The 8,721-nt window shown below is 61.5% G+C and overlaps 1 long non-coding RNA gene across 1 annotated transcript; it reads right to left on the reverse strand.

Moving 5' to 3' along the window:
* Positions 1–5,343: 5,343 nt before the first annotated feature.
* LOC122446083 lies at positions 5,344–8,230 on the reverse strand. The gene is made up of 2 exons (XR_006270766.1): positions 7,787–8,230; positions 5,344–5,675 (listed from the first exon to the last, which is right to left on the reverse strand). It is a non-coding gene; the product is annotated as an uncharacterized LOC122446083 (long non-coding RNA).
* Between the last annotated feature and the right edge of the window lie 491 nt (positions 8,231–8,721).

Consider the following 8,721-nt stretch of genomic DNA (forward strand, 5'->3'; position numbering starts at 1 on the left):
CGGGAGGTGCAGCTGGGGCCCAGGGCACCCTGGAGCCCTCCCCACCCCAGACACGCCTCGGGGGGCCACTGTCTTCATTAGCAGGACTCCACCGCCTGGGGCCTCTGCTCAGCCAGGGCCTCCTCGAGACCTGGGTGCTGCCGTGGCAAACGCCAGATGGGTTGCTCAGCTTCTCTGAGTCTTCTTGTCCTGCCGGCGGGCGGATCCTCCCCAGCCCCATTCACCCACCGCCCCCTGCATGAAGACCCCCTTCCCCAGGCCTCCAGATCTCTGTCAGTTCTGCCTCACGCCCCTCTGCCCCAAGGGCCCCGCTGCTCCCCGCCAGGCCCTCGACACCCCCCCCGGGTGTGGTCAGGATGTTCGGGCAGCAAGCACTCGGCCCTGGGGGCCCCTAGATCGGGCTTCCTCCCCGGCTCTGGAGGCCAGGTGTGGGCGTGCAGTGAGTCGGACGCCTGGGCCAGTAGGGCGGGGGCGCCCCGAGTCCACCCTCCTCAGTGGAGGCTCCTCGATGGCGCAGCCGCCTGGGAGGCTGAGTGCTGGCCGCCTGCTCCCTGATGGTCCCTGCGTGGCAGCCAAGACCCTGTCCTCTCACAGGCTCCTGCTGGCACGGGGTCGCCAGCCGCTCCTCTCCTGGGTTTCAGCATTAAGACGTTTCCGCGGTGGTCACCGTGGCCGGCCAGCTCGGGTCAGCACAGAGCCCACTCTGGTCCCCCGTGGGAGCAGCATCGCCCCAGGAGAGAAGGCATCCCCTCCGACCTTTGCACCAGTAGGACTAGTGTCGCGCTTGAAGAGTTGGAGCTTCGAGGAAACCCAGGACCCTGGAGCCCAGGGCCCAGGGGGACCCGGCTTTGCCACCCTTCTTGCAATTCTTGGTTATAGAAATGCGGCCCTCAGATTTCAAAGACAGCTGTTTGGAACCTCTTGGCGGTGGAGATTCTTGAACAGAAACTTGGAGGTCCTGAGGCGTAAGGCCACAGAGCAGGCTGCTGTGGGCAAGGGGTGTAGGGCTGGGAAGGGGGCTCTGGCCCTCCCTACCCATGCGTTCCTGCCCTGGGTCGCCGGGTCCCCTGGGCCAGGCCCGGTGTCCTGGAGACCCTCAGACACGACCGGGGATGTGTCCTGGCGCCCTCCGTTGCCTCCCTCGCCACTAGAGGCCGTCTGTGCAGAAGGCAGGGCTGGGCCTCGGTCAGGGGAGGCGGCAGAGGGGCCTGGTTCAGCCCGGCTGCGCGGGGCTGGGCGCCTCCCAGACGACCTTCTAAGTCCTCTAACGGGCTGCGCACGCTGGCCGGGACACGTGTGTGTGGCTGGGCGGCGTGCGTGCAGGGCTTCGGGGCACCTCTGAGAGCCCGATCGGTCACATCCGGGCTGCGGGTCCCCGGGGCGAATCTTGAACTCCCACTCTCCATTAAAGCCGCACAGCCCACGACCCACAGCCAGACGCGGCCGGCGTGTCCCCTGAGCTGCGGCCCAGAGTTCAGTGGCGCCTGGCCAGGAGGCGGGTCCGGCCCGCGGAGCAGCCAGGTCGGGTGCAGAGCTCCCCACCGCTGCCTGAGGGGAGAGGCGGGTTTGTGCAGCCAAGGTCATGGCCACTGTGTCCCAAGGACATCCCGGCGGGAGGCACCAGTCCTGCAGAGATCCCCCGGCATTAGTGCAGAGACGGGCAGGAAGCCAGCCCGTGCTGGGCTTCTGTGGCCACTGCGACGTGTCTGTGCACGCTTGGTCCCTTCTGTGACATGTCGGAGGATGCGGCCCGAGCGCCAGCTTCCTCACGTCTGGAACTGTGTGACAGTCTCATCCTTCCAGGAAGACGCCGATGAGGTGGTGAGAATGCTAAGTGAGGCTCAAGTCCAGTGTTGGAGCTTGTGATTTAGACTAGAAACGTTATGCTTCAGTGGAAAGCTCTGCGTTGTGCAGAGGGCATCTGATTTGTCACTGTCGGCCAGGCTCCAACAAGTGGGCAGGTGGGGAAAACCCACCTCCCTTCCCCTCCCCTGGGGAAACCAGGTTTTCCTGCTTTGGTTTCAGTCTCAGTGAGCTTTCCGTCTGTCTGTCCGTCCGAGTTGCTTAGACCACCCGCCTGGTTCCCCTTTTATTAATGAGTAAATAGCACCTTTAACATGAGCTAATTTTTATGTCTGTGAGTCAGGATTTTCTTTCACTGGAAATTATCTTTCAACAGATGTATTAGGTTCCTGGGCTTCTCAGGTGGCTCAGTGGTAGAGAATCCACCTGCCAATGCGGGAGATGTGAGGTGGATCTCTGGTTCAGGAAGATCCCCTGGAGGAGGGCGTGGCAACCCACGCCTGTCTTCTTGCCTGGGAAATCCCATGGACAGAGGAGCCTGGCAGCTACAGTCCATGGGGCTGCAAAGAGTTGGACACGACTTAGCAATGGACAACAAGTGTCAGGTTTCTAGACATTATATATCACTTTCCAAAAGTGTGTTTGTTGATTCACACAAATCTACTTAAGGAACCAAGGAAGGCTGAGCGCTGAAGAATTGATGCTTTCAAGTTGTGGGGCTGGAGAAGACTCTTGAGAGTCCCTTGGACTACAAGGAGATCAAACCAGTCCATGCTAAAGGAAATCAACCCTAAATATTCATTGGAAGGACTGAAACTGAAGCTCCAATACTTTTGTCACCTGATAAAAACAGCCGACTCATTAGAAAAGACCCTGATGCTGGGAAAGATTGAGGACAGAAGGGGACGACAGAGGATGAGATGGTTGGATGGCATCACTGACTCGATGGACATGAGTTTCAGTAAACTTGGGAGTTGGTGATGGACAGGGAGGCCTGGTGTGCTGCAGTCCATGGGGTCGCAAAGAGTCGGACACGACTGAGCGACTGAACAACAACACATGCAGTAAAAAAGCCGGAAGTTTGTAAGTAGGAACAATTTGAATAATTGTGACAGTTTTTAGAAACTCAGAAATAGATGTGGAGTAAGAAACCTGTATGCAGGTCAGGAAGCAACAGTTAGAAGTGGACATGGAACAACAGACTCTTTCCAAATAGGAAAAGGAGTACATCAAGGCTGTATATTGTCACCCTGCTTGTTTAACTTATATGCAGAATACATCATGAGGAACACTGGGCTGGAAGAAGCACAAGCTGGAATCAAGATTGCCAGGAGAAATATCAATAACCTCAGATACGCAGATGACACCACCCTTATGGCAGAGAGTGAATAGGAGCTAAAAAGCCTCTTGATGAAACTGAAAGAAGAGAGTGAAAAAGTTGGCTTAAAGCTCAACATTCAGAAAACTAAGATCATGGCATCTGGTCCCATCACCTCATAGGAAATAGATGGGGAGACAGTGGAAACAATGTCAGACTTTATTTTCTGGGGGCTCCAAAATCACGGCAGATAGTGATTGCAGCCATGAAATTAAGACGCTTACTCTTTGGAAAGAAAGTTTTGACCAACTTAGATAGCATATTAAAAAGCAGAGATGTTACTTTGCCAACAAAGGTCCATCTGGTCAAGGCTATGGTTTTTCCAGTGGTCATGTATGGATGTGCGAGCTGGACTGTGAAGATAGCTGAGTGCCAAAAAATTGATGCTTGTGAACTGTGGTGTTGGAGAAGAGTCTTGAGAGTCCCTTGGACTGCAAGGAGATCCAACCAGTCCATCCTAAAGGAGATAAGTCCTGGGTGTTCATTGGAAGGACTGACTCTGAAGCTGAAACGCCAATACTTTGGCCACCTCATGCAAAGAGTTGACTCATTGGAAAAGACCCTGATGCTGGAGGGATTGGGGGCAGGAGGAGAAGGGGACGACAGAGGATGAGATGGCTGGATGGCATCACCTACTCGATGGACATGAGTTTGAGTAAACTCCGGGAGTTGGTGATGGACAGGGAGGCCTGGCATGCTGCGATTCATAGGGTCGCAAAGAGTCGGACACAACTGAGCGACTGAACTGAACTGAACTGATGGACGTCACGAGTGGCGAGTCTCAGTGTGAAGAGCAGTGGAGCTCAGCACAGCCCTGCTGCCCTGGCCCCCCAGCCTGTGGTCCCCCCCGGCCCATCATTCCCCCCGGCCCATCATTCCCCCAGCCCCGTGGTCCCCCCAGCCCGTGGTCCCCCAGCCTGTGGTCCTTGCCTGGGCCTTCTCCCTGCTGGGCCTCCACAGCAGCTCTGGACTCTCAGAACCCGTTTCCCTCGCAGTCAGCCCAGGGTGCCTCCTCTCTCACCTGCGTTCAGCAAACGTGTGCTGGTAAGTGAAGGCTGTTCAGTTTGTAAGCCTTTCCTTCAGGCGGGAGCCGCTGCGCCTGCTTCACAAGCCCTGCTGGGCCCCAGCGCCTCCCGCCCCTGGTGACGCTTGGGGGTGCTGGACCCCCGTGCCCAGCCTGAGGCCCCGCCCTGGAGCCCCCTGTGAGCTGGAGGCTGTGTCCGGCTTGACCTGCTTCCCGAGGGGCCCCAGGAAGGAGCAGGGCTCACAGGCTCTAGGGCTCCGTCAGGGCCCTGCTGCTCACGGGCGCTGTCTGCTTCCCAAGTCTTCTGCACACCGGGGGCTCTGAAGGGGAAACTGAGACAGGAGGCTGTTGGTGCTTTTGGGCCCCCTTCCTTCTCCTCCTGCCCCTGGGCCCCCTCTGGCTCCCGAGCCCTGGTGGGCTGAGCTCCGGGCTGCTGTGCCTTGGGGGCCCTGTTCCGGGGGTGCTGGAAACACTGGGGCCCCACAAGGAGTGGGTGGGAGAGCCGGCCCCCCACCCCAGTGGCCGGGCCCGAGGGGCGGGAGTTGGGGCCGCGCCCGCAGGGGAGGCGAGGGAGCCGGGCCCCTGCTGCCCGCGGGGCTGCCCGCCTGGCAGGGCCGCGTCTTCTGCAGCGTGGCCAGCAGAGGGTGCCCACGCGCTGCCGCGGGCGCAGGGCCGGGCGCTGGGCACCCACGGGCAGCAGGGGGCCCGGGCCCACCCTGGGCACCTCCTCCGGGACGGGAGCCAGCTGACATTTGACTGGGCTCTGATGACTGCTCCCTCCCGCGTCCGGGGACCAAGCAGCCGCTTGTCGGCAGAGCCAGGAGGGTCCGGGGTCCCGCAGGCCTCCTCCCGGCCGCCCCCATGGGGGTGTGTGGTTTCCTGGCAGTGGTTGCAGGTCCCAGGACTGGGCCTTTCAGCAGCTGCCCCTGCCCACATGGAGTCAGGGCTTCCCAGCCACGCGGTGGCTCCCAGCTCAAGCCAGGCAGGTCCCTCCCAGAAGGCCGGGCTTCTGCAAGACAGACAGCCTCCCAGCGCCTTCCGCCCCCCTGTGTCCCCGGCCTCCTCTCTCTGTCTCTCCCCAGAGAGAGACATCTTCTTGTATTCTCACTCTTTCTGTAACGAGCAACTTTTACAATACTTCACATCATTAAACATTATAATTTATTTGAAAAACAGACCGCCTAGGACAAAGCCCTAAGTTCCCGGGAGCTTTGAGCTTGGGCGTATCAGGGCCCCTCCCGCCTGGGGTAGGGCCTGGGGGGCCTCGGAGGGGAGGGGCGCCCCGGGGGGCCTCAGAGGGGAGGGGCGCCCCTGGGGGGCCTTGAGGGGAGGGGCCCCCCAGAGCAGCGCAGTGGGGGAGCCAGCGCCTCCTTCTGCTTCCCGTGGGGGTGGTCCCTGCAGGCCCATGGACTCCGTGCTGGGTCCTCTGTGTTGGGCCTCCCTGCTCCTGGCATGGGCCTGTTGCTTGTGCTGAAATCAGGAAGTTAACAGGCCATTTGTCTCCTGCATCTGCTGCTCGCCTGAGATGGGGCGTGGGGGTGGGGAGGTTGGGGGGGGAATCTCAGGGTCTTGGGCTCCCCCACCCCCACATCCACTCCCTTCAGGGCCCAGGACCTCTCAGAGCCCATCCTGTGAGGGGCTTGCAGCCCCAGAGACATCATCATCCTTGGTGACGAGGAGGGTCCCAGGGCAGCTGGTGAGCAGGGTCCCCGGGCCAGGGAGGCCACCTCTGCCCGGGGGGCCCCACCCAGCTCAGCCTCCTATCTCCGGCCAGGCCTCCCCTCTCCACATTCCTGGCCCCCCATCCACCTGTCCGCACAGGCCTCTGGGGTCAGGCGGCCCCACAAAACCGGCTCTTCTAGCCGCCCCGCTTTGGCTGGCCTCGCCCAGGCCCTGGGGCACTGGGGCTGCAAGCTGCAGGGAGGAGGAGGCGGTTCTCCGGTCAGGATGGCGTCTGAGGCTTGTGTGAGCTCACAGGCTGCTGGGACAGAGGTGCGGGCTGAGCCCTGGGCTACTGGCTCACACACGGCCCCATCCGGAGCCGCCTCCCCGACTCAAGCCCTCGAAGGCCAGCCTCTGCCCAGGGTTGGGGGGACCCTGGGCCCCCCTCCATCCTTCCAGAGGCCCCGCCCCACACGTGGCCCCTCTGGCCCTCCTGGGCCTGCAGACGGAGAGCCCACCTCCAGGTCCTCAGGCCTCAGGCTGAGCGCAGACCCTGGGGACCCTGCCGCCTGCCCCCTAGTGTGACTTCCAGTGCCAGGGTCCCCGTGCCCCACCCCCCCGCCACCCCCCACCACCGCCGCAGAGGGCCTGTGAGGCCAGGGCTGGAGCTTCGGCCTCCCCCACCTTCCCACTTCCTGCTTCCTCTCCTCCCCCTTCTTTTCCTCCCCCTCCTTCCTCCTCTCCCCCTCCCCCATCTCCCCCTCTGCCCCCTGCCCTCTCCCCTACCCCATCCTCCCCTCCCTCCTTATTCTCTCTCCCCCTCCCCCACCTCCTACCCCCTCCTCCTCTCTCCCCTCATTCCCGCTCACCTCTTCCCACCTCCCCCCTCCATTTCCCCCTCCTCCCCCTCTCCCCTCCCCCCTCATTTTCCCTCCTACCCTCTCCCCCTCCTTCCCAACCCCCTCCTCCTCCCCCTCTCCACTCCCTCCTTATTCTCCCCCATCTCCTCCCTCTCCCCCTCCCTCACCTCCTCCCCTCCCCCTAATTTTCCCTCCCCCTCCTCCCCCTTCTCCCCTCCCTCCCCTCCCTCTCCCCTCCTCACTCTCCCACCCCTCTCCTCCCTCTCTCTCCCCCTCCTCTCCCTCCCTCTTCACCCTCCTCCCTCTCCCCTCTTCAGCTCCTCCCTCTTCACCCTCCTCCCTCTCCCCTCTCCAGCTCCTCCCGCTGCACTTCCTCTGCTGGTCTGTCCCTGTGAGTCAGCAGGGAGCTGAGAGTTTCTCAGCGGTCAGTCTAGAAGCACCCCCTCTCAAGGCCTCTTTGCTTCCGGAATGCTCTGCACCTGAGGCTTCCTCAGCAGCTGACTAAGAGGGGACCACTGGCCCCACCCCACCGACTCAGCCCGGCTTCTCCCCAGGGTGGGGGCGGGCAGGCTGGAGGAGCAGAGAGCTGACCTCGGGGCCAGCCCCCCACCTGCCCGCACTCTGCTCTGGGCTCCAGCTGCCCACGGGCGGGGCCTGTGCCCACGCCACCCCCTGGGAAAGGCCTTCCGGGCTCCCCTCCCCCTGAGCCCCTCAGCTGGGGGCGGTGGGTGGGGAGGAGGGAAGGGCTTGGAGCCCCTGCCCGTTGGGGGGCTTGGCTGTCTGTCCCCTCGAGGACCACCCGTCACAGCAGCTCACAGCTCGCGCTCTCCCTCAGGCCCCCCCAGGGCAGCTTCTTGAACCTCTCCCTTCATGATGGACACCTCCCGCCTGAGGACTTAAGCCCCTCTCGTCAGCAGGGGGTGTGCCATGGGGAAGCCCTGACACAGAGGGTACGGGGGACCCCCACCGCTGGGCTCCTGGCCGCCCCCCTAGACTCCCAGCCCACCCCCCATTTCCGAGGACTCCGGGGACCTTGGGCATGACGCTGTCGGGGCAGACCTCAAATGTCACCGCCTCGGTCACTCAGAGAGCGCTCCCTGCGGCTGGTCACAAGGCTTCCTTTCCAAAGCTGCCTTCCTGCCTGCCAGTCCTCCTGCCACACCTGCAGAGGCTGTGACGTCAGCGTCAGTCCTTACTGCGTCACAGGCGCCCCAGAAGGGGGTCTGGTGTCCTAGGAGCGGACCCCCCGAGCCCCACCTTGCTTCTGGCTGAGAGCAGAGGGTGGGCTTGATGGGGTGACTGCGGGCTGAGACGAGGAGCAGAGGGGCAGGTCGAAGGCGCCAGGGACGAGGCACCTAGGACCGCGTTCCAGACAGCGCCAGCCCCTCCTGGGGGCCCTGGGAGGCATAACCAGGCCCCCACCCAGCAGCTTTGCCTCGGGAACTTCCGGAACAAGCTTGGCAACAGCTCATAAATATTCATCTGAAAATTAAAGTCCCATTAAAGAACTAACTCACTGCTGATGTTTGCAAATTACTTTTGTATTCATGCAAAACTACAGTGCCAGCCCTGCTCCTGGTCTGAGGACCCGGGTCGGTCTCCTGCCTGTCCCTGAGGACCCAGGTCAGCGAGGGGACCTCAGGGAGGAGCAGGGTCCGGACAATCCGCCTGGAAGAATGAGGTGGAAAAGAGCCAAAGGGATCTTCTAGAGCAACCTTGTAAGAACCACACGCATTTTACCCCATTGTTTCAGATTTTTCGGGTCCCCTTCCATCCTTTTTAAACGTTATATTGTGGATGCATCCAACCACACCAAACTCTAGAGGGAGGCCATCAGGTCCAAGCCCCACCACCATTGTCCTGGTGCCAGGTCATGCCCTTCGGTCGCTATAAAAGTTCCTGAGTTCTTTCTTCTCACTCTCTTTTTCTCTCCTTTTCCACTAACTCCTCCTGCTCGACGTTGCTTGGAAGGGGAACATTTCTACAAAACCTAA

The sequence above is a fragment of the Cervus canadensis genome, chromosome 8 (genome assembly GCF_019320065.1).
Source record: "Cervus canadensis isolate Bull #8, Minnesota chromosome 8, ASM1932006v1, whole genome shotgun sequence".
NCBI lineage: Eukaryota > Metazoa > Chordata > Mammalia > Artiodactyla > Cervidae > Cervus > Cervus canadensis.